Source organism: Rhinolophus sinicus, linkage group LG02 (assembly GCF_036562045.2).
Source record: "Rhinolophus sinicus isolate RSC01 linkage group LG02, ASM3656204v1, whole genome shotgun sequence".
Classification (NCBI taxonomy): domain Eukaryota; kingdom Metazoa; phylum Chordata; class Mammalia; order Chiroptera; family Rhinolophidae; genus Rhinolophus; species Rhinolophus sinicus.
In genome coordinates this window covers 113,752,963-113,779,413 of record NC_133752.1, presented here as the reverse complement: position 1 = coordinate 113,779,413, position 26,451 = coordinate 113,752,963, and the positions used below count along the sequence as shown (strand labels likewise).

Below are 26,451 nucleotides of genomic sequence, written 5' to 3'. Positions count from 1 at the left end.
ACAAAAAGGAACTAAGTGAAATGAATGTTAATGAAAAAAAATTATTAATAGTAGGTCTCCATTATGTAACCAGACAGAGCAAATAAAAAATTCTTTTAAACTCACAAGTGCCATTTACTGGAATTAGAAATAGAATAAGCAGCTCTAAGTTGTACTGAATAGCAATCACATTATACCACATCCCACATTTGAATTTGCTGATACTTCAGGGGTAAATCAATGTGGTTTTATTTAATGTTAATGCCAAAAAACAAAAAGCATCGACAGATACTATTGAGCACCTACTGTGTGCAGTGCATTGTTCTGGGAAGAAGAACAAAGGCTATAATACTTCCTTCGACACTTGCTATTGCCTGGGGAGCCGGACCGTAGGTTTGTGCTCTAGAAGGAAACGAGCTTTGGGGAAGCGTGAGCTGGGCAGGTGAGAACTGAGCTAGGCCTTCAAGGATGGCAGAATTCAGCAGGTAGGTGGTGGCAGGCGGTCCTGGGAGGAATGTTCCTCGACAGTCCTTAAGTCCACTTTAACAGTGTCTGAGGACCCGTGTGCATGGAAATTAAACCCATGAAGTTCTATCCAGGCCGTAAGACATGCCTCAGCCCTACCAATGCTTCTAAGGCTTACCTCCCCAGTGTTCGCTTGCACCGACTCAGTTTACCATCTAAAAGATGTGAGGAGCCAGGATGAGATTCGGGACTCTCTGACCCTCCTCTTCCGAGCAAACAGGGATGTCCTATAGAACCAGGCATAGCCGGCCCTGCCAGGGCACAAATGTCTACTCTGGCAGGTTTCTAGAATTTGCATGGACGTGTGCTGTATGGACTGTGCTCCATTAGGATGGAGATGGTGTTTAGAGCCTTGTGGAAGGTGCTGTGGGGCTGTGGAGTGGAAGCGGGCAGGGCCACCCTCAGAGTCTCACCCTCTTGTACAAAGTGATCCACCAGGAAAGCCAACCAAAACAGACCGAGAGGAGAAGCCTAGGGGATAACTCTTTCACAATAGGCTCACTATTGAATTCTTTCATGTCTGCCGCCTGATGACTTTTCAGCAGCTTTTCACAGTTTACCATGTCCGAGGCCTGGTAACTTGGTAACCATGGTTAGTCCCATCCTCTGGGCCCCCGCCTGCCTGGGTTCCTGATGTATCCACTCGCCGTGCAGCCATGCCGTGCCGTCTGCAGCCTGCAGTCTCCTGGGTTGGGCTGGCCCAGAGGCACTTTAGAAAGAGATGTTAATAGCACCGTGACAGTCCTGGCTGACTTTCTCGCCCTCACCCAGAGAACACAGGGGTCCAGTCCACTGCTGGTGGCAGTCAGCCTACGAAGTCCAGGCTGACTGGGTCTAATTAGTGCTCCTGAGTGCGTGTTTTCCTGTTCTGGGCTAAGACGCAAGCTGAGGGACTAAGCCCGGCTTCATGTCCTCCTGCCCTGGCCCGTCTGAATTCGAATGCAGAACTGATGGAAGGCGTGCTGCGGGCCTCTTAGGATGCGGTTCTCCCAGGACCGGGCCCAGGAGCTGCAGCTGGACCGGCAGGCCCACAGCTTGGGTGGAGCTCTTGTGCCCAGCAGCAGACTCTGGCAGGGAGAGCTCCTCACTGGCTCACCGTGGCCTCAGTTGCCTCATCGATAAAATAGCTGCCATTCATCTCTCTGAGGCATGTCATAATGGTGGCATGAAAGTGACTAAGTGAAAGTACTTTACAACGATCAAGCCTTTTAAATGGGGGCGGCTTGTATTTTTTCGCAGCCAGGTAGTTTCCATGCGTTCATTGGGTCGAGCTTCATTAACCATTTGCTTCGTTGGTCATTGTAAGCGGTCCGTGGTGTGTTGGCTCAGACCTTACTGCCTTTTAGGGTGAGCTGTACCGTCCAGTTAGGGGCTTGAGGCTCTGCCAGCATCCTAGTCCAGAGCTCTCCAACCTGCTGAAAGCAAGACTCTCAAGCAGAAGTGGGGAGGGTCTGGGCTGCCTGGGGCCCCGGGGAGCCTGGGCTCTGCTTCCATCCAAAACAGCATAGAGATGCCTGCAAATCTAAGTCTGAGTGGGAATCTCAGACTTTGTTGTCTTTAAGAAACAATGCAGTGTGTCTTGCTATGCAGAGCTTCTGCCTGCCCTTTGCAAATATTTGAGAAAGGCAGAAAGACCAGACGCTGATGGCTGTCAAACAGTGCGGACGTGAGTGGCCAGACACCTGTCAGCTTGACTCCCTGTAGATTCAAGGCAACTCTCTTTCACTGAGTACCTTCCAGAGCTACGAGATGGGACTATTATCATTCTTAATTTAATGTGGAGGTGAGGCCCTTGCTCAAGGACGCTAAGCCAGTAAGTGTAGAATCCGAATTCCAATGCAAGCACTTGGACTGCAGGGGGCGCACCCAACAGGGGTTTGAGCGGTGCTGGTGCAGGTAGACACCGTTTTTCCAGCTGACCCGCGCACGTCAGACGGAGCTGTTCAGGGTTCAGCTCCTAATCTGCACACCTGTGGGTCTTCAGCTGTGTGGGAGGTGGGCTCCCCTAAACACCGGGATGTTTAATGGTCAACTGCAGTACCCGGTGACGAACCTTCATATTGCGGAAGCTCTTTGCAGTTTACACAGCAGTCCCAGAGTCTGCTTGTAAATCTTTACAGCAACACAGGGAAGTATTATGCTCGGTATTGTATGCCCAACTATGCATATTAAATGAAATTACAACTGACAACTTAGTAAATTGTAAAATGCTCTATAAATATGATATAATTATTGCCTCCAATTTACAGGTGAGGAAAAAACAGATAAGAAATGTCAGAGTAAGGAAGCCAGCCCAGGTCTTAGAACTTCAGGACTAGTGCTTTTTGTTTCCTTGACATCAAGGAGAGTTTGGGTCTGGGCTTATGTGGCCTCCTGCCACCTGACCCAGCAAGTTGTTGCCGAATGAAGATGAGGTAGAGAACTTACAAGAGACTAAGCTAACTTTTCTTAGCAGCCTTATATTGCTTTGGCTTCTTTGTCCTTAATGAAACGGAGGGTGAGGTGAAGGGTGGAGCTGGGGAGGGTGTCTCAGCACTGGGATTGGGGTGCACAAGCTACAGCAAAGGGATCTTCTGTCTGTTGCTATCTCCTAGAGGGCGGGAGAGGCCTGGGGAGGGGGTTGGGCAGGATAGGCCAGTTTGCCTTGCTGATGGGCCAACATGTATTTTATAACCTCATAAAACTGTGAACACAAATTACTTTAAAATTGTGAGTTAAACTGGAATCCAGGGTATAGCCCTGAGGCTAGTGTGGACACAGGCAGTGTATTTTTAAATAAAGGAATCATAAATATTTTGTTTGGAAGATCTTAGAATCGATACTGAAAAGAAGACAAGAAAACAACGGCTAAAGTTCGGCTCTGTCCTGCAGATTCACACAAAATGAAAAAGTGCCAGAATTTTATCTTACACCTGAAGTAGAAGGGGTGATCCTTTGTTGCTAACAATATCTTATTTACCTGGTTATTCATTAATTTTTGAAGAGATAAGAAATTGACATTTATTTTCCACCTTCTGGATGCAGAAGCAATGTTGAGAGCATTTATATGTGTTTGCTCATGTATTCCTCACAAAATCCTTGCATTAATGGCACTATTATATGCATTTTTAAAATGAAGATATCAAGATTCTGAGAGAGTAAGTAGCGTGATTCAAGTACCCCAGATACTAAGAAACTGCAGCAAGATATGAATATAAATAGGTCTGCCTCCAAACCTGTGTTATTTCCTCAAAAACAGACTGAGAACATCCATTTTCATTTCCTTTGTTCTTCATTCCTTCTTTTAATCTCAGATCTTCCATCTAGAAGCTCTTTCCTCCTATCTGAAATACATCTTTTTAAAATGTCCTTGATGAGGGCCTACATGTGGAAAACTCTTGTCAGTTTTGTTCATTGGATAATGTCTCCATTTCCCTTATTTCTTTAAGTGTAGAATTCTCAGAAAACAGTTACTTTGTAGCACGCTGAAGATACTCTGCCACTGTCTTCTGTTTTGTAATCACTGAAAAGTAACTTGCCTTTTCTCCCTATCTGCTTTTAAGCTGCTCTCTTTGTCTTGGGTGTTCTGTAGTCTCACTGACGTGGAACTGCCGGTGGATTTCTTTCTATCTAGTCTTCTTGGAACTCACGGGCATTCTTGAATGTGTATGTTGGCTTCTTTCCCCACTTTTGGAAAATTTTTAGCCACTATACGTTTAAATGTTCTTTCTCTCTCTTTTCTCTTTTTAGGACTCTAAATAGACATGTTAGCCACTATTTTTCATGTCTCATAAATTTCATATTTTTCTGAGTCTTTGTCTTTCTGTGCTGCATTTTGGTTAATTTATTTTGACCTAGCTTCCAGTTCACTACTTCTTTCTCAGACTGTATCTAATGTGCTATTACGTGTAAGTCTGTCCACTGTTTGTAGTTCCAGTTATTTAATTTTTATTTCTAAAAATTCTCTTTGGTCCATTTTTTTCAAATCTTCTTGGTTATTCTTCATGATCGTTTTGTTTCCTGCACATATTTGCAAGCTTGTCTTTAACGGCATTAATTACATTATAGTCATTATTATATTAACAAAACTGACTATTATTATAGTCAGAACTTGGATATTCTGTTATCTGACAAAATCCCTGGCCAGAGAATTCCTTCCTTTCTTGTCTTCTCATCAATGCTTTTAGAATATATAATTCTTTTAATTCAAGATTTTCAGTGGGAGGGTCATTCTAAGTACTTAGCCTACCATACTGCTGGAAATAAAAGTCTAGCATATTTACTCGTATTTAAAATTGACAAAATGGTGAGAAGGAAAAGTAATCAAATGGAGGTTGCCTTTGGGACTTTGAATTGCCCATCTGTACTGAAGGCATTTTATGAATACCCTGAACAGTACCTGGGGTGACTTCACGAGCAGCCACGCACAGTGTGGTTTGCCCAGCCAGATTGGAAGGGCCATGGGGACTTAGTCTACTCAGCACCCCACTCCCAGAGGATGTGACAGCAGAAGGAGCATGACAAAACAAGAGATTTTCAGGAGATTTACTGCTAGAAGGAATCATTTTATCTGTAAGAGATTAGAGGCCCCTTAGGAGAGGAAGGCTTGGTGAGACTTGTTCCTCAGTTGCTGATGTGAGCTCTTCCAAAGCCACTGAGGTTTGGCTTTATCTCGGCCTGGAATTCAGGGGTACATGTTCTTCCCCCCCAGTAGTCGTCTTGGAGTATTCAGAATAGATGTAGAGGGACCACAGAGTCCAAGCTGGCCTCAACCTCTCCTTTTCCCCGTCCAATGCCTCCGTCCTCTTATTCCCACCTTCTAAATAGCTCTAGAGTCTGTTCGCCCATACCTACTCATCTGCCATCACCCTACCCCAGGACACCACCATCTCTTGCCTCGACTGTAATAATTTCCTAACAGCTCTCAATGTATCCACTTCCTATCTCACCCCTCCCCTCCTAAGTTCATTCCCCACAATCAGCCAAACTTATCTTTTAAAAAATGCAAATTGGATCACATCTCTCCCAAACTCTTAGGTTTTACTTCAGTGATTTCCTGTGACAGTTTGGATTAAGTCCCAGATCCCTCAGCTGGGCCACAAAGCCCTGTTTTCTTGACCTTACCTCCGGTCACTCCTTTCCATGTTAAAACCGTTCTAGCCTCTTGCCTTCCTTTCCTTTCCTGAACACAAGGAAGCGCTGTCTCCCCAAGGCTGTTTGTACCTGCCGTGCCGTTTTCTTTTCTCACTTCTACTCAGCTTGTGGCACCAAACTGAAGTGTACTTTCCTTTCCTCATCTTCTGTCTCTGTCAGTCTTCTTCTGTTTTCCTATCACAAGCAATCTATATGTCTCCATGTTTTTATCAGAGCACTTACCTCAGTTGTGATCCCATACGACTTCAGACAATTAAGTTTGTGAACTCCTCCTAGAAAAAGTGCTACCCACCTCATTGCTGAATGTCACCATGGTCACCTTCGAAGTCCTCCCCTTGGGAAGCTATGCACTGATGCCAGCGCCTAGTCCACCCTTCAAAGTGATTTTGGAACTCTTTTTCTGGAATGGCCATCAGAGCTGTTATCGTATTACTCTTGATGTCCTGAATGTCATCAAAATGTCTTCCTTTCAATATTTCCTTTATCTTCAGGTAAAGAAAGAAGTCATTGGGGTCCAGGTCAGGTGAGTAGGGAGGATGTTCCAATACAGTTATGTGTTTCCTGGCTAAAAACTCTCTCACAGACAGTGCCCTGTGAGCTGGTGCATTGTCGTAATGCAAGAGCCATGAGTTGTTGGCGAAAAGTTCAGGTTGTCTAGCTTTTTCACGCAGCCTTTTCAGCACTTCCAAATAGTACACTTGGTTAACTGTTTGTCCAGTTGGTACAAATTCATAAGGAATGATATCAAAAAAGGTTAGTGACATCCTTGCAATAAGTTTGTGAGCTTAATTGTGACACTTCGTAATATTTTGGTACTTTCTGTTCGTTGCCTGTTTTCTCCACGACCTGATTAGAGCTGGTTCATGTACGTCCTGCTTGTCATTATATCCCTGACACAAAGCACAAAGCCTGGTAAATGTTTCTCACCTAGAGAGCAAATCTGTGAATGAATCCGGCTTCTGCCCCCATCCTTTCACTGGAGCTGTTCTTGATGAGTTCGCCTGTGACCTCTTCGTTGCTAAATCCAGTGTTTCTTCTCAATCTTCATACTTGCCACCTCTACGTTTGAAACCACTGTCAACCCTGTGTTTCTTTAAACATTCTCCAACTTTCCTCAACCTTTGATTTTTGAGATGTCATTCTTTCCTTTGTTTTCTCTCTAAGCTCTGTTTCTGAACCCCCTTTGCTGTCTTGCCCTGGCTGTCCCTTAAATGTTAGTTAGCATCGGCATGATTCCAGCCTTCACTCGTTTCCTCCGACACAGTCTGTGAGCAGCCTTGACTCAGTCTATGGCTTCAGCCCTCACATCGATGCTGGTGAACCCCAAACCTATATGTCCAGCCCTGACCCCAAGCCCTGAGCATCAGCTCCCTCTTTCTCCTGACATTCTGGAATATTTTCACACCGTTGTCCCACAGACACCTCCATCTTCACATTTCCCAAATGGAGCCAGTCTTGTCAACCTTGTTCCTCCTCCAGCATTGTCGATCTGGCTAAATAGTTTCACCACCGACCTAAGCTGTGAAACGAGGGGGTCATCCTGGATCCCTCCACCAGCCCTTTATCCCACGTCCGACTACCGTCACACTCTGTCCTTGAATCTGTCCCCATTCCTTTTCTCTCTGCGTGTCCACCACCTCACTGTAGCCCCTGCTGTTGCGTGTCTGAACCATGCCTCACTTCTTACCTGGGCCCCCTCCTTCTGGCCTCTTTCCCCCTCTGGCCCATTTCTAGCATCAATGCAGGAGACCTCGTCCAAAGAACGACGCTTAGTCATGCCACGTCTGGCTTCACCTCCACCTTTCTCACGCCTGTTCACCGAAGCCCACTCTCCTTGGATGAGGCTCTTCGCAATCTCTCCCCTCTTTCTCACTGACGTTTTGGCCACCCTTCATATTCCTCTGAATATGCCACCCCTTCTCATTAGATGTTAATAGTGCTGAGCAGGGGTTCTTGAATGTAGGCGGGCATGAGAATGATGTGGAACACTTGTGAGAACAGAAAATGCTGGACCTTAGCCCTAGAGGTTCTGGTTTAGTAAGTCAGACATGAGGCTCAGGATCTGAATTTGTAGCAGGTTCCCAGGGGCAGCTGGTTCTGGCGACTACTGTGAGAACCACCGGTGCAGACGGGTAAAGAAAGTGAGCCCAGAAGCACTGCTGGCTGGACTCAATTCCTGCCTCTGCCACTCATTTCCTGTATCACTTAACCTGTCCATGCCTCAGTTTACTTTTCCATAAAACAGGCTAATAATATGAGATTCCTCATAGGTTTCGGGGAGGATTAAATGAGTTGATATTCAGAAAGCACTAAAAGCTGCCTGACTCACTGTGGGTGCTCCAGAAACGTTAGCTGCCAGCAGTGTTTCTTTTTATTTATATCATTATTCACATCCATGGTGGTGAATGGCTACCTCCCTCACTCTTTGCTGCTCACGATCTTCTACTTTTCTTACAAGAATCAGCTTCTTTTCTGAGGTGCTCTTGCACCCCCACCCCTACCCCAGGTCTTCCTTGCCCCTTCTCTGGCTCACACACACCAGTGTGCACATCCTGGCGTAGAATTTGCCACATGGCACTTACCTCCTTCCCAGGAGCACCCACTGTGAGCCCTTCTGAGACTCATTTCTTGAGGCTGTGTCTGGTACATCAGAGGGACTCAAAAGTGTTTCTTCATTCAGTAACTGAACTGACATATATTGTAGAATAGATTAGTGTACGGAAAATATGGTAAAATGTGCCCAGTCTGGGGAAGGCACTGAATGCTAAGAAAAGGTGGAGAGAAAGAGCGATGTGGCAGTTTGGGCATGTTGTAGGCAGGATAGCAGGATTATGCGTCAGGAATATGGTCCCCTCGTCTCGGGAACATGCGTGCACGTCACTGAGGATGACCTTAGCTACAGGTAGCAAAACCCAGCTCAATGGGCAGAAGCAACAAGGACATTTATTACTTGTATATGAGGAAGTGTGGGGGAAGCGTGACGCCAGGGTTGTTTAATCCAGTGGTTCAGCGATGTCCTCGAGGACCCGGGTTCTTTCCTCTTTCTCTGCTCTTCCCTCGCGCTTCCACTCATGGTCACAATGGGATCGCAGAAAAGGCACACCCAGCACAGGAGCGGTTCCTGCACCCCACTTTTTAAGAGCCAGGAACGCTTTCCCAGGAATAGCCCCAGGAGGCCCCGCATCATGCTGTGGTGACCAGAGGTGGGTCAGGAGCCCATCCTCACCTGTCCGCTGGTCGCTCTGACTGGAGGAGGCCCCGAGCTGGGCGTACAGTGGCTTACCCTGGCTGTGGACACAACTGGAGCTCTGTTAGAGAGGAGGAAGGGAGAGACAGATGTTGCTGAGGCAAGCAACAGTGTTGGCTGCAAAGCCTGACCTAGGCCCAGCTGGGAGTGTGTTTGAGAAGTCCTAGTAGGAAAATGAGGGGACTATAAGGGTCTTTTCTACCTGAGAATCTATAATGAGTTGCTTGAAGTCAAAGTGAGAAGACCTTTCTTCTGTCTGTCCCCTCTGCCGTCTGGCCCTGCCCTTCAGGGACTGGCCTGGAGCCACAATTAAGTCATTAAACTGCTTGTCAAGGGTGGGGCAGCAGTGACTTGTACTGTTCCTCAGGGGCCCAGCCTGGGGCTCCACCTGGCACTCTGCATGGCCACGTCTCTTCCTAAGGTGAGAGCTGCAGAGGAGCCCGGGGGCAGCCAGACCCCAGAGACCTGGGATTCAGGTGGCGCTCCAGGAAAGTTCAGGCAAGGTGTGCCGCCTCCCCCACCCCCAGGGGTGTAACTGGACACGAGATTTGCTTATGGTAAGAACCGGAGGATCCTAGAGGCAGGTGGAGTGAGAGCCACCACCTGCGTGGAGGCTGAGCCAAATGAGCAAATGTTGTGAATGACGAAACAGAAAGCAGTATCTCTGTAGGGGTCTCTGATTTTCTGTAGCCCTTTGAAAACCTGTTAGTCACCTTACCAAAGTGGACTGCCAAGCCACATGGGTCTTGTGTTTTCTGCATGTCAGATTCATGGAGAGCTATAAAATAGGCTTGCCCGTCCCTCCAGGGTCGGACTCTCTGAGCAGAAAAAGAAAGCGGGTAAGAAACTGATGAGAGAACCTTTGAGCAAGCGTGGCAGGTAATGATCGTGGATGGCAGTGGGCATCCTCAGTGGGTAAGAAGCTTGGGTTCCATGCCAGGAGCAGTGCTGCTCCTCCTAGAAACTGTCTGCTAGCCCGGCATTCTAAAGTTTGCCCAGTTCTTGCAGACACACATATCAGGAGCAGCTAAAACGAAATGTAGCAGAAGGTTGAGTCTGGGCCAGCACGGTGGGGTTTAGCTACGAGTGGCTTCTGTGGCATCTGCTGGCTGTGGGGGTGGGCGTGGGGTGGGGAGGTAACATTATTTGGTCATTATCACATGTGTTGTTGTATTTTATGGGTCTGTCTTAAATCTTTGATCTGACTGTCAACTCCTTGAGGGCAATAAAATAATGTTTTATTTTTCGTATATTCTTCACAAGGTCAGTACTCAGTAATGTACTGGTGGATTTTTTGCTGCATACCTGTGTAATAAAACTTGACCAGTCAAGGGCCTAGAAGTTTCCTCCATTTGGGTGGAGTTGTCATCAGTATCTCTTGAGGACCTACTGAGACGGGAACAGCGTCAGATACCTTTGTCACTTGAGTTGGACGGATTGTATTCGTTTCTGAGGGCTGCCACAACAAAGTACTACAAACAGGGTGACTTACAGTTCTGGAGGCTGGAAGTCTAAAGTCAAGGTGTTGGCAGGCCCTTGCTCCCCTCTTAACCTGTAGGTGAAATTCTTCCCTGTCTCTGCCTAACAGCTGGTGGTTCGTTGGCACTCTTCCTTGTTTCTTGGCTTACAGCCACATGAATCAACCTCTGCCTTCATTGTGACATGTCTTATAAGAGCACCAGTCATATTGAAGTAGGGACCCATCCTACTCCAGTATGACCTCATCTTAACTAATGACATCTGAAATGGCCCTATATCTAAGTAAGGTCACCTTCTGAGGTACAAGAGTGTTAGGACTTGGACATACATCTGTGTTTGGAGGCCACAATTCAACCCAGAGCAGCAATGAGCTCACTCCCAGGACACACAAAGGGCTCGGGGAGGACATTACCAGTGTCCCTCGGCATTGGCTGGGACGGGCAGGGAGGAGTCAGCAGGCGCATGTGTCCTCTGTTCTCTGGGGACGTTTGCTTGAGCTGGGACTCAGCTGGACACACCAGGATGCTGTGCTCCAGTGGAGAAACCCCACATTCCTATCGCTCCCCCTTTTGATAGGACAAGGCAGGGAGAGGCTTCACAGCTGGGAACAAACAGACCATTCGGGTTCCAGGCAGCCTTACCTTTGGAGCAAAGTGGGGGAGCCCCACCTCGTCCTGTGAGAAGTTGCGTTCCTTCTCCCTGGTTAAGGAGGAGCTGGCAGATCCAATCAACTCATTGATTCAATTGATTCAGAGAGAGTTCTAGATGCGAGATAGTGAACAACCTGCTTGTCTCCAAACCTAGTGCAACGTAAACTTCATGCTGCCAACTTTCTGCGTCCCCGCTTTAGGACCCCTCAGTGCAAAGCTTGTAAACCAGAGGCCATTTGTAGCCGGTAGATGCGTTTTGGTTACAGCGGCCGTTGTTCAAAATGTTTTTGTGTTATTTTTTGAATAAGTGCTTATTCACATAGTTCAAAAATCAAATCATTATAGAAAGATATCTGGTAAAATCTTATCCTGGCCTCCATCTGCCTGTCCTGCCCCCTCCTCAGTCAACACTTTTATTGCTTTCTTATACATGCTTCTAGAGTTTCTTACTGCAAATACAAGTCAGTACAAATATACATTCTGCCGCCATCTCTTTCTTTCTCACATAATTAGAGTATACAATACACACTTTTTTCTACCTTGCTTTTTTCACTTATCTTGGCAATCTTTCCGTATCAGTATGTTGAGTTTTCTCACTCCTGGTTTGTTTGTTTGTTTGTTTGTTTTGTTTTGTTTTTAAACAGGGGCATGTACTCCGCTGTATGGACGCACCAGAATTTATTTAACCAATCAGCCCCTTGCTGATGGACACAGGTTGTTTTCAGTCATTTCATGTTTATTACAAGTTATGCTGCAGTGACTAAAACTGCCATTTTGTACTATATCTGAACATGTATAACATTTAAAAATTATGAAATCTCTTTAAATTATCAAAAGGACCGGAAACACTGGGTTCCAATAACTGTAAGGTGATAGCTGGTTGGATTGAGGGTCCCTGCAATTAGGACCAGCCTGCTCCCATTTGACGTTCTCCCCACCTCCTCTCCCTGCGTCTGTTCCGTGAAGGCTGAGTGTTTCCTGCCGTTGAGCATGATGCTCGTGCTATTTTTCTTACAGTAGATTCAGAAGGTAGGGGACTCACTCTTGTGCTTGTGTTCTTTCAAGTAGAAAATGAAAGCCAAGAAGACTGTCTTTTTTCAAGAGGAAAAGGAGAAGACAGATTTCTTTGTGGATGTGATGCTGCTTTATTTGCGTGTGATGAGTTGGCTCATCTGCGTTCCTTGTCTGGGTGGTTGAGTGTGCAGCCCTGACTTGTTCCGTCCATGCCTTTCTCTCATCTCAGAGAAGGGAAAGAACTCTGCTTGCTGGTTGCATTAGGACTGCCTGGGGAGCTGCTTGGAGACCAGCAATAACAATGAACAAGACAGTCTAATTCCATTACATGTATTATCTCACCAGAACCCATGAGGACGTAATATTCCGATTTCCATTTTATAGACAAGGAAACAGTAACAGAGTGAAGTCACTTGACCAAGATTCATAACTTAGACATAGCAGAACTAGAATCTGAAATCAAGAACTTTTGGATCTAGAACCTGACGTTTTAGTCAATTATTTTATGCTGTCTCCAAAGTCTTTTTTAAAAAAGGGTATGACTTACAGTTATACTTCTCACCTCTTCAGTGTATGCTCAGTGGTGGCATGGCGATGACGGTCATGACAAAGGGAAGAGAACATCTCTGAAAAGGGTGAGAGGTGACATGCTTCAGAGAAGGCCTGTAATGAGACTGCATTTTTCTTCTCCTAACAAAGGTGATGGCTCATCCTTTATGGTCTGTCACATTGTATAGAGTGGAATTGGCTCCATTGGCCCCTTTGTTCTTTCAGTGTCCCAGCATTGAGGGAGCAATTCTGAGAGCATGGCACTGTGACAGGTGGGGGAAATAAGATGAATGGGTCACACTTTGGTTCTCGGAGCCTAGTTAGGACATGTCACCGGAAAGCTGCGGTGCCACCTGGTGAATGTGGCATTGGAGTGATATGGATGTGTCAGGCTGGGTCCTAAATGTGAGAAAACAAAACAAATTCACTGTGGGGTAACAAGGTGGGTGGTTTCCAGTTGTCTTGGGTCTTCATCATTGCCTGACAAAGGAAGGAAGTGAGGACAGGAAGTAGAGGCTGTGAGCTGAGGTGTTGAGCCATTTCTCTGCCCACAGCCCAGGGTGAAGTTGACAACGGCTGCAGCTCGGGAGGCTGTGGGCTCTTTGGAAATGGGCTCAGTTGGAGTTGAAAGGCGGGCTGAAGGAAACCTCCTTTCCCCAGCTCAGCTTTTCTCATTCCTGGTCATTGGTTTATCGGCTGAGCTGGGCTGCCTCCCCTTGGGGCACTTACCCTGGGAGTTAGTTAGCCTTTTGCTAGAGGGCAAACTCCTGTTCTCCAGCGAAGGACTACTAAACCTGGCCAGCTAAGGTGGGAGAGTATGTGGGGTGGGGGGCACAGTTAACATATTCGACCTTTGAAATCACACCTCAGCAGAAGGCTCTGCAGGCCTGGGCTTCTTGTCACAGGGAAGCTCCTTATTGTTGCCTTTTATCTTCCTTCTTCCCCAGGTTTGCACGCACAGCATCTGTCATCTCTGTGTTGTCTTAGAACAACTGGTGGGAGGGGGGTTGCTTTTTATTCTTTCTCTGAGTATGACACTAACCACAGCAGCCTACAGGCAGACGGAGTGGGGAGGGAGCCAGTTGCTTTTTATTCAAATACTGTGGTCTTTGGTGTAGCTGATGCTAGCGGTGAAATTGTACAAAACAAAGGTGTTGAAACTCGGTCCAAGTGACTGTTGGGGATCTGTTGCTTGTGCATCTGTGGATGAGTAATGGAAACTCAATTTTCTCTGGTTAAAAAAGATTTCAGAGTCCTGATGGAAGAGACAACAGGCACTTCCAGGGCCACAGCCACGTGTGCTTCTGTGTGCTGGCAGCCATGTGGACGCACAAGAGAGGTACCCCTTTCTCTTCCTGTCCTCAGGGAACTTAGTGACAAGAAGAGGAGCAAAGTGTACAGGTGGCCTACCCTCTTGGGCCTGTTTCCTCATTCAAGAAATGAATGAGTTTGGATTTCATCAGTATTGCTAATGGGCTCAGCACTGCCCCTGGAGGGGTGCTTCTCAAGTGTTTTGTAGGCATAGGAATCGCCTGGGGGTCTTGCGAAAATGCATTTTCCGGTTCAGGAGGTCTATCCAAGGCTACGATTCCTCATCTCTACCAGACTCCCAGGCACTGCTGGTGGTGCAAGAACCACAGTGCTATGGGTGCTGAGGCCCTAGGGGGCATTTTGGAAATCTGTGGGATGGCTTTGAGTTGCCACGACTACCGGCTAGGTGTGCTAGTCATGAATCCATGTGCGAATCAACCCCGTCAGTGAAGAATTGTCACACACACCCCTAAATTCAACTCACCCTACATATAAATCGGTCATTTCTTCTTACACAGTAATACTGAAGAGTTTTCAAAGAAGTTGTGCGAAAATAATCCCCTGTAATCTAGGAAACCATTGTTTTGGTAAGAGAAGCCTAAATGGAATAAAGATAACGTCTTGAAATGGTTGGATAATCTCCCCAGTCTATGCATTCTGCCTTGATTAGAGCAAACCCGCGCTTCACAGAAAATGGTGCCAGTGCAACATGCAGTTACTGCACAAGCAGGGAAGTCACTTGCAGATTTGCAACAGGAGATTTGAGACTTTGTCTAACAGACATAGACATAGGACAACATATTATTAAATTAGCAGAAGCACATGAAATGCCACCATCTCAATGGACTTCTTTATAGAAACCGTTTTTGAAGTAGTTTATATTCTAATCTATCTAATACAAAATAATGGGTGCCAAAATAATGTATACACATTTTAAGAAAGGGAAAAAACTGTATTAAAATTGTAATGCTCAATATATACTGAAAAAAAAAGATGAATACAAGTCACGTTTGACTTCTGCAATTACAAGAGGTGCTCAAAGTGGTTACCATCAGTGTCCAGACACTTCTGATTACGGTGAACTACTGCTTGAGCAACACTGACCAAAGTGCCCACTTGTATCGCTGCACATGCCGTTTCAATTTCTTCACATAGTACCATGCGTCTCAAACTTACCATGAATGTGCGCAATTGTTAGGCGTGTTGGAGGTTCTGTTGCAAACTCACGCCTCCATTGTCATACTTCCACGATGTTCTCGAATTTCAAATGCCACTTCAAAATGGTCTTGCGCTCCTCAAACGACAGCTGTGCTTCCGCCATTTTCTTTGACTGTCTTGCCTGTGGCATGGTGACGCCAGCATTCATTTGATTAGCGCCATCTTTTGAGCGAAAATCGTACTACACATCGCTGCTGTAATTCAATTCAACTTCGAAAAGTACTACAAAGATAACATCTCTTAAAATGTGTATACATTTGTTTGGTGCCCCCGGTATATTTATATTTGTAGTACAATGATAAGAACCTCTTGCAAAAAATAGATATTACAGTTATTTACTTTGGGGTTGCCTTTGTTTTTCTCCTACTCTGATATTCTCCTTTGTGATCTACCAAGCAACTTTTCGCATTCCATCCTTTTTTCCCGTTGCCTAAACAAAAAGGATATAGTTTCCTTTTTTAAAGCTCTTTTAATACCAACGACTGAATGTGTGCCTCAACTCTGTGGGTAGGATTTCCAGATTGGAGACATATTTTCCATGATACCCTGTCACTGCCCTGTCCCATGTCTTAACATAATAAATTATTATGACACTGTGCTTATATATAAGGCTTAGCTCATACAGAAGAATAATATACTTCCTTTTGTTCTCTGCTGCCACATTTGCAATTTGATTTCAGCATGTTATCTCACTTTGGTAAGGCTCTTACCTTCTTCCTGTTATCAGATATAGACAGGAAAGTGGGTTTGTTATTTCTCATCCTAACATTTTTATCCTGTTGTCCTTTGCTCTTTTATTTTCTTGTACTCCTTCTAAGGAGTATTAAATCTAATCTTATCCATTATAAGTAGGTGTAAGCATTGACTACTTTATTATGCATTCCAGTGCAATCATGCGTGAGCACTTACATATTTGAAATACTTATTATTTTATTATAAATTGCATTCCTTTTTTCTCATTTATATATTAAATTATGCATATTGGGCTGACTAACTTATCTAGTAGTTTCATTTCAGGTGGTAAGGAGAACGTTTCCAAATATTTGTTATTAAAATGGTGCATTGATTGAAGAGGTGGAGCACCACTGGATGAAGTGACCTCTCTGACATTCTTTGTACAATCTTTGAAAAACAGTAGAGGACAGTGTGATTTATGACCAACTTGAAAATAATCCTAGAGGATAAAGGAATCAGTGAAAGTTGGTATCACCTGTAATGTCTGCTTGGATGAGATACTATGAGTCCTCAAGGCTTAAAATAGTGGGTCTGCCCAGGTTGTACTTTAGAAATGGAAATTTAAACACACACACACACACACACACACACACACACACACTCACCTCGCACCTTGACCCTACCCAGAATCATTTAAAACTGAATCTCTGGAATGAGGTCCAGGCATCTGGAATCAAAACATCTCCCCAGATGATTCCGATGCTCTGTGAGCTTGAGAATCGCTGCCGGTAGTGAGGCGAATGGGAAAAGGAGAGGTTCCATCCTAACTGCCAGGACCTGTGAATGTGACCCTATCAGGAAAAGAGTCTTTGCAGATGTAATTCAGTTACAGATCCCCAAGTGAGAGCGTCCTGAATAATCTAAGCGGGTCCTAAATTCAATAAGTGTCCTTTTAAGAGGCACACAGAGGAGAGACACAGAGAAAGAAGTCTGTGAGAACAGCGGCAGAGACTGGCGTTATGGAGCCACAAGCCAAGGTCTGGACGTACTGGCAGCCAGAAGTAAGGAATAACTTGTCTCCTTGAGCCTTTGGAGGGAGCACAGCCCCGTGGACACCCTGGTTTAGGACTTCTGGCATTGAGAATTGTGAAATAATACATTTCTAATATTCTAAGACACCTAGTTTTTTTTTTTCTTTCTGTTTAATTTGTTTGTTTATTTTATTCTTTAGATTCCACTTATTTTTTTTATTATTATTGGGGAAGGGGAACAGGACTTTATTGGGGAACAGTGTGTACTTCCAGGACTTTTTTCCAAGTCAAGTTGTTGTCCTTTCAATCTTAGTTGTGGAGGGTGCCATTCAGCTTCAAGTTGTTGTCCTTTGAGTCTTAGTTGTGGGGGGCACAGCTCAGCTCCAGGTCCAGTTGCCGTTGCTAGTTGCAGGGGGCACAGCCCACTACTAAGACACCTAGTTTTTGATAATTTGTTACAGCAGCCCTAGGAAACTAATACACTACCTAAAGGGTAGATAAGATTTGGTGAGATCAGAGGACTATAGGAGATTTTCACTCATTTTCAGGTAGCAAAGTGAGCGAACGCAAAAAAACCATGGCTGGAGGAAGAATGGGACTTGGAATAACTAGAAGAGCTTTCTAGAGGAGTCGGAGTAGTTCTGTAGAGCCCACCAGAGAAGCCCTCATGTGGATCAGTCCTTTTCATAGGAAAGGCGCCTTCCATTCTGTCTCGTCATGTTCCAGGGAATAACATTTACTGCACCTCCATAGACAACAAAAGGCCCAAGAAGCCCAGAAAGAGAGTTTGTACCTCATTCCACACGCATGGGAGTCGCTGAACGGGGCTGAGGGGGAGTGGCATGGTGAGGTTTTAGGGAGGCCTGCTGCCTGGCCTGTGTCGAACGCTTGGCATGTGGTCGCTGAATCCTTTCTGCTCTCCACCTGTCCCTAACACCCGCGGTCCCGTGTTACAGTGGTGGCTTCATGAGTGTAAGCAGCGCCATTTGTTTCCCAGCCCTGGAAGTCCACGTGAAAGTGCTGACGTGGTTGGGTGAATCTGCCCATCGGTCCCTTCTGCAGATCTCTAAAAGAAGTCACGTCACTGCCAATGAAGTCCAGAGGGACCATCATGGCCCAGTGCAGTGGGATGTGAGCAGCCAGCCTAGGAGCATGCACAGTGCCAACTGGTCTTCCTTAATAAGCAGCCGGTTACCTTGTGGAGGCATCTCTCGGGCACTGCATGATGAAACACGGGTCCATGCCCTACTTTCTGCAAACTTAAGCAAGGGAACCTTTCACAAACAATGCCCATGAAATCAGAGTCCTCCCTGACATTTCCCGCTGGTGCAGCAGGAGCTGAGCAGAACAGGAACCCACTACTCACGTTACAGGCATTGTTGAACAGCGAACCCAGAAAGGACCAGTGGTATGGGAGCAGAGAGGTCGCCCTGAGTGTGAGTGCCGGAAGGGTGGAGAAGCAATCAGTACTGCCTGGCAAGAACCATCTGGGGACTGCAGTGCACTGAGCTGCGGGTGCATGTGGGGTCCAGATTGGGTGCAGAGAGAAGAGGAAACAGAGTCCCAAGCCATGGTTATGCTTAGTCTTCAACTGTCCGCAGGATTGGGGATTTAACATTACCCATCATCCCAGAAATGAACAAAGGGCATAGGAACTCCTTCATTTCATTTTCTGGGAATGAATGTCTTTAATAGAAGGAGGTCACTTCCTTCCAGGGACACCACCCTGTTAGGTCAACGGCTACTGTTGTAATGTTGAAACTGCAGAATTCTGGGCACAGGTCAGAATGGAGGCCTCATGGAGTAATTTTGGGATCCCCTGGATAGGACGCCCTGGTGGTGGTCATTCTGGGCATCCTCCTGCCTCCAGGAGCCAGCACCCATCTCTGCCCGTTATGGATTTTGATGGAGAAGCATCTACAAGTGAGATGTGGGGCCAACGCTAGGGAGCAGGATGGAGGACCACTGCTGGTGTGACGTCTACGGGGCACTTAGCTGCCCCCTCCGGAGGTGTCAGTCTCACTGTGACCCTCAGGCAGAGGACCAGTGAACACGTTTCCAATCGAGCAGTAGAGTATTCTGCATGTAAACACAGTTTCAAACCTCCGCTCCCCTCCCTTCTCCTACTTCCAAGAAAACCTGGGGGATTTTCCCAGCATGGGGGTGGGAGGTAGATAAATCTGACACAACTGACCACCTGGACTCTGGAGAGAAACAGTGGACTGCAGAGACAGAGCACCACCGGAGAATCCCTGCTATGACGGCTGCTTTTCCACACGTGACTACAGCCCAGAGAAAAGGTATACCAGAGACTGGCCGCCAGTCTGTTCAACAGACGCTCTGAGTGCTGCTTAGGCTCACCCCAGGCAAGCACTGGTTACTGCTGGGAACACGCCACACACACCATGGGAGAAAGAGATGTTAACTAGTTCCACACGTGCTTGCTCAGTACAGTGGGCATACGTGCTAGGGAGGGATTCCAAGTTCCTAGAACATACAATGATGAGCCTAGTCTGAAGGGTCTTAAAAGTCATCTGTCCAGCCCACCCAATTTACAGATGAGAAAACTGAGGCCCAGAGAGGGGAAGGATGTTGGTAAAGATGACTAATTAGCCAGTGATTGAGATGGGACTGGATGCCACTTCTGTCTCCCAATTCTGTTTTCATCTGGGTGGGGGAGTTGATTTCCATTGTGGTCCTTAATACCCACAAAATAAAGAGTAATCCTCTTAGAATTCAATTCATTCAAGAAGCTTCTGTTGATCCTGTTATGTGCCATGACCTCTGGAAACTAAAAATGTAGTGGGGACAGACATGACAACCCAGTGTAATGCAGTGTGTTGAATTACGGACACAGGACCATGGGACCCAGGGTGAAGTGGGTGAGATTTTCTTCTCTGACAAATCAGTTTGGGCTCTAATGAGTCTCCTTGGGCTGGCATTCTAGGCCCCAAAGCCCCACCCCTGCCCTCGCTCTCTGTGTCCAGGCCTACCGTCCTCTTACTCACAGTTCCCTAGTCGTCCTCCCCGCTGTGCAGAGATTTCATGCTCCTCCTTTGCCTGGAATTGCCTCTGCTTGTCTCTTCACTGCCCAATTCTGTTTATTCTGCCGGGCCTCATCCTCCACAGCGTCTTAATTTATCACCCAAATCGTTGTCCTTTATGATTTGTTGACTTTTTCTTGAAAAACATATTATATAACCAATATATGTTTTATCGTAAAAAAAAATTAGAGAATATAGCAAACAATAAAGAAGAGAATTAAAATCACCCATAAACACAACAGAGATAATCATGGTTAACATGGGGGTATATTTTCTTCCCCTCCTTTTTCAGCATGCACGCACGTACACACACACACACACACACACACACACACTCACACACTCACACACACACACACACACACACACACTACCTTTCCTCATTCTGCCTTACATTTTAGTTTGTCACATGCATCTATCTCCTTTAGACTGGGAGCTATTTGAGGGCACAATGTGATTCACTTTTTATCCCTGTTACTAACCCAGCATCTGCACTAGGGGGCTTTCTATAAATGTTAGCTGAAAAGGACCCCTAGGTGAATTTGTTTGGCTTTGGAAATCAGCACATAATTCTCTTGGGGAAGTAGATTTGTGGCCCTGGCTTATTTAATACTGCTCTGCATTCCTTGAGCACCAGTTGCTGCTGGCCAGTCATGCACTGCTGGGTGGCTGGGGAAGGGACTACAAATCCATCATGATTCAACAAGTGTCGGAGTCACCCGTGGGTGATGAAGTGTGCTCTGCCTCCTGCATGGGAAAGTGTGGAAAAGCAGCTCTACCCCTGCTATTCCACGGAGGCTCTTTTTTTGCTTTGGAATGACAACGTTGACTCTGGCAAATCTTTCTTTATCCTTTCTGATCAAAAATAGTGTAGGTGTTTCACCCAGGGGGAAGTGGGTGAGATTTTCTTCTCTGACAAATCAGTTTGGGCTCTAAAATACTCTTTGCTTAGATGAAAGTTCAAGAGGCTCTTGAGCTAGGATTGTAAATGGAAATAGCACAGACTCTTTTCCAAAATGCTCAGTGTCGGGAGGCTGGAGGGGCTTTCTCTGTGCAGGCCATAGGTGAAGGCAAAGCATGCACACAGGAGTGTTTCAGGAGAGTAAATAGCAGAAGGTGTTTGCAGGGTAGCGGGATCCCTTCAAGACATATGTGGAAAACATGAGAGGCTGCTGGTATATTAAGTACATTCCTATTTTGGGGAACAAAATGTAGGAAGTTTCATGGATATAGATGGCAACAGAATAGTAAAAGCAGATATGAGGGAGACAAGTCCATTTGCCTTGAGGTTTTTAGTTGAATGTGGTGGGATGTTGTGATTTAGATGTCTTTTTTTCTTTAAAGGAGATGTGGCACAGCAAGAGCTATTTCTAGAATTAAATATCTCAAAGGGAATTTCATTACAAGATCAAGGGGAAAAGTCTGCAAGGTTTTGGCTTCTGATGAAAAGCATCTAAAACCAGGTACAATCAAAGAGAAACGTTAAACAAACAAATTACTGATTGGCGTGAGGCTATGAAGTCTCAGCGGGAGCCTCTTGGAGCTGAAGAGTGGACAGGAGAGTGAGGAAATATTTAGGGCTCAGCCTTTGAGATTACCTTCTGGGATGGGATTTCCCTCTGTCTCTACTGGGAAAATGGAATGAAGTCGATGGACTCTGGTGTTTCCAAGAGGAGGTGAAGAGCCCGAGGCCCGAGGGCGCCACATGACTTGCTCAAGTCTAGGATAGCAGTGGAATTAGAGGGAATATGCTTGTATTTATTTTATTTTTTTAAAAATCCCAAATCTAGTTTTCTTTCTGCAACTCTGCATTGCCTGTGTGAGTAGAAAGAGCATAGGTTTGGGATACACTTAGTTTGAATCCTGGCCGCTTTGGGACAAGCTTTTAATATTGTTTCCAGATTCAGTTTCCTCATCTGTATAAGATCCAGACTTCCCCTAACCTGCCCCAGGACTGTCGCCAAATTCTCAAGCATGACCTCCAGCACTTGAACGCTCTCCTGCAGGCCTCACTCACTCACCGGCTCATTTTTTCATTCAGGGTGTATTCCAGGTGCTAGCGACACAGCAGGGAACTGAAGTGACAAAGTCTCAGCCTTCATGGAGCTCACATTCGAGACCAAACTGTGCATTAGAAATATAATGTGGGCCACGCATGTAATTTATAGTTTTCTAGTAGCCACATCAGAAGAAGTAAAGGAAACAGGCAGAGTTAATTTTAACATTCTATTTAACCTAATATACCTCAAATATTATCATTGCAGCGTATTGTCAATCTCAAATTTATTAATAACATATTTTACATTTCTTTTTTTAAGTTGAAGTATAATTGACCTGTATAATTACAGTAGTTTCAGGTGTACAATATAATGATTTAATATTTGTATATATAGTGTGAACTGATCACCACAGTAAGTGTAGTTAATATTCGTCACTATACATAGTTACAGAATTTCCTTTTCCTTGGGATGAGAACTTTTAAGATTGACTCTCTTAGCAACTTCCAAATTATCATTAACTGTAATTGCCATGCTGTACATTACATCTCCAGGACTTATTTATTGTATCACCAGAAGTTTGTACCTTTTGATCACCTTCACCCATTTCACCCACCCCCAACCCTGCCTCTGGCAACCAGCAACCTGTGCTTTGTATCTATGAGCTTGGTTTGGTTTTGTTTTTTGGATTTTGTATGTAAGTGAGATCACATGGTATTTGTCTTTCTCTGTCTGACTTACTTCACTTAGCATAATGCCTCAAGTTCCATCCATGTTTTGGTACACTTTTTTTCATAGCGAGGTTATTTTTCCAGCACATCTCAATCTGTACTGGCCACATTTCAAGTGCTCAGGAGCCTCGAGTGGCTTGCCCGTACTGTATTGGACCATGCGGTTCTAGGGCTCAGGAGCAAGATTCTGGCATCCACCCCAGTGATTAAAGCTGGGGGAGCGCTTCACTGCAGGCCCTGCCTGAGGGAGAATGCTGCCTCCCCAACTGAGGAGACTTCTAGGGTGCCCCGTTCCACCCTGCTAGAGCACGCCGATTTCATGCAGAAAGAGGGAGAACGCCACACCACAGTTCTGTAGTCTCTGGATTCAGACAAGAGAATGACACTCTGCTGTCCTCTCTGTAGTAATAGTAATAGTAGTAATAATAACACTATTAGTACTTAGTGAGTACTACATACAAGCCAGGCCCTGTGCTAAGCACTTCATTATCTTTACTACAACTTTATGAGAGAGGTACTGTTATTATCTATGTTTCAGAGAGGAGGAAATTGGCTCAGTGAAGTTGCTAAGGGTCACATGAGTTGTAAGTGACAGACCTGGGACTTGAACCTACGGCCGTCTAAAGCCAAAGCCTTGTGTTCTTTGAACAGAGAAAGCACAGAACGAGATCCACCATGAACACAGGTTCCGCAAGCCTTCATCAAAGCTCTCTTCCTCTACTCACAGGACACACTGCCGAGTCAAAATGCTGTGGAGATGAAGGTGTCAGGGAGGAGGAGGGAGTGTCCCAGGGAGGGGTGCGTGCGATATACGTGAGACGTCCGCAATCCCTAGGCGCAGCCCCCATCAGCTATTGTCCAGGATCCATAACCGCTGGCATGTTTACTACAAATAAGGTATTCACTCGTCGGCATAGAGGACAAAAATCTCTGTTGACTCCAAAGCATGAAAAGTTTGCTGTCATTATCGTATGATTAGTATTATCGTTCAGCTGAAGGCATGTCCGAGGAGCTCACCACGGCCCAGATCTCCGCAGCAGGACTTGGAATATCAAATGGCAACTGAGAACATGACCTGATTTGAATTTTCTGTCCCCAGTAGATCCCAGCACCTGGAAGTTTTTGAGCTTTGCTTGTGGATATTTTGTAGTAAAACCCAATATGTACATGAGATCATTAGTCAAGTGTTTTTATCATTTGCCAGCTTGCTGGGTGCTGAAATTGGTCTTTTTGTTCAGCAGCCCTCCTGGATCTTCAGAGCATAGTTAGAGAGACACTGAGAAGTCCTCGGGCATCACAGCAGGGCCCCAGGCGTCCTCTCTCAAGGCCCAGGACAGGTGAGATGCTGGGAAGTCAGCCGCCCGTGTCCAGAAGAGAAAGGGCCGTGGCCTTGGCAAATGGGACTGCCTGGAAGCACACCCCAAACCCACCCTCTCTGAGGCCCATGCTCAGGCCCATGGAAGCCTTTCCTGACACATCAGCCCCCCCAGTCCTCCCCCACCTCTAAAGTCCTGTAGTCTTGAATGCCTCTGCCACCCACTCAGGCACTGAAGCCCCCGTCTTGTATTGTTGCCTACACATTTTCTGTATGGTCATGCCCATTCTTTCCCAGTCTCAGACTTCTGTGACCTGTCCTGGTGACAATCACATGTTGACTTGTGACATCTCTGATGATCTAGTTGATAAACTCCCCCTTGTTCCAGAAAGGGTTTAAGGGGGCTATTTCATTATTATCTGTTCTAATGATGTCCTTACTGAACTTTTAGTATGGCTTTGAGTGCTGCCTCTCCATCCATAATATTTGTCCTTTGAGCACTGGGATCTCGTAATCTTGGCCTCCAACAACAATGCCTGCCTGACTTACGTTGGGGACTCAGTGACAATGTATTGCTCAATATTGAGCAAACGGCTAGTGCCCCAATCCAAATCAGCTCTCTCTGATGCTCCTCTCTCTTTCTTTTCTTTTTCTTAAATTAAAGTTTATTGGGTTGACAATGGTTAGTAAAATTACGTAGGTTTCAAGTGTACAATTCTGTGATATGTCATCTATATCTCACATTGTGTATTCACCACCCAGGGTCAGTTCTCCTTCCATCACCATATATTTGACCCCGTGTACCTTTACTTTTCTTTCACTGCAGTTACCATGACTTTTTTCTCTAGTTTAGCTCTTTGTTTATTTTTTATATTTTTTTTTATTTTTCAATTACAATTGACATACAATATTACATTAGTTTCAGGTATACAACACAGTGATTAGACATTTATAAAACCTATGAAGTGATCACTGACAAATCCAGTACCCATCTGACAGCTTACATAGTTATTACAATGACTACATTCCCCTTGCTATGCTCTACATCCCATGAACATTTTGTAACTACCAATTTGTACTTCTTAATCCCCTCCCTGGCTTCACCCACCCCCTGAACCCCCTCTATCAGCAACCATCAAAATGTTCTCTGTATCTATGAGTTTTTTTCTGTTTTGATTGTTTGTTTATCCTGTTCTCCAGATTCCACATATAAGTGAAATCACATGACATTTGTCTTTGTCTGACTTACTCCACTCAGCACAATGCCCTCTAGGTCCATCCATATTGTTGTAGATGGCAAGACTTCATTCTTTTTTATAGCTAATATTCTATTGTGTGTATGTACCACCTCTTCTTTATCCATTTATCCATTAATGGACACCCAGGTTGCCTCCACATCTTGGCCATTGTAAAAAATGCTGCAATGAAGACATGAATGCACATGTTCCCTTGAAGTAGTGTTTTGGGTTTCTTTGGATAATTACCCAGAAGTGGGATTACTGGTCCTTCTTTGTCTCTTGTTATAGCCTTTGTTTTAAAGTCTATTGTGTCTGGTATAAATATTGCTACCCTAGCTTTTTTTGTTTGTTTGTTTCCATTTTCATGAAATACTTTTTTCCATTCCTTTACTTTCAGTCTCTGTGTGTGCTTTCTGTCTGAAGTTAATCTCTTATAGGCAGCATATGTAAGAGTCTTGTTTTCTTATCCATTCAACCACCCTGTCTTTTGAATGGAGCATTTAATCCACTTACATTTAAAGTAATTGTTGATAGATATGTAGTTATTGCCATTTTATTATTCATATTTTTTATCTTTTTTTTTTCATCTTAAAGAAATACGTCTAACAATCCTTGTAATACTGGTTTGGTGGTGATGAACAACTTCAGCTTTTTGTTGTGCAGGAAACTCTATATCTATGTTCTCTGTATCTATGCTTTGTTGGGTAGAGTAATCTTGGTTGTAAGTCCTTGCTTTTCATCACTTTGAATACTTCATGCCAATTTGTTTTGGCCTGCAAAGTTTCTGTTGAGAAATACAAGTAAGTTGATGGTCTTATGAGAGCTCCCTTATAGGTAATTAACTGCTCTTCTTTTGCTTGCTTTTAAGATTCTCTCTTTGTCTTTAACCTTTGGCATTTAAATTATGATGTGTCTTGATGTGAGCTTGTTTGGGTTCATCTTGTTTGGGACTCTCTGTGCTTCCTGGACGTGTATGTTTATTTCCTTTGCCAGGTTAGGGACGTTTTCAGTCATTATTTCTTCAAATAGGTTCTCAATTCCTTGTTCTCCCTCTTCTCTTTCTGGTACCCCTATGATGCAAATGTTAGAATGCTTGATGTTGTCCCAGAGGCCCCTTAAACTATCCTCATTTTCTTTTTTTGTTTGTTTTTTTGCTGTTCTGATTGGGTGTTTTCTGCTGTCTTATCTTCTGAATCACTGATTCGATCCTCTGCTTCATCTAATCTACTGTTGATTTCCCGCTAATGTATTCTTTATTTCAGTTATGGTATTCTTCATCTCTGACTGATTCCTTTTTATGTTTTCTATCTCCATT

General features: G+C 45.1%; 1 protein-coding gene across 6 annotated transcripts in view; it reads left to right on the top strand.

The window, feature by feature from the left end:
* The window catches only part of CRACR2A (calcium release activated channel regulator 2A), a 133,561-nt gene that overhangs the window by 7,642 nt on the left and 99,468 nt on the right, over window positions 1–26,451 (top strand). Inside the window, exon 1 of one of the 6 annotated variants that reach the window (XM_019756946.2) lies at window positions 9,165–9,441. The exons of the other annotated variants lie outside the window; for them this stretch is intronic. The gene's annotated coding sequence lies outside the window, so the exon portion shown is untranslated. Of the gene's footprint in view, window positions 1–9,164; window positions 9,442–26,451 lie in introns of those variants that run through there. 6 annotated transcript variants of the gene reach the window in all.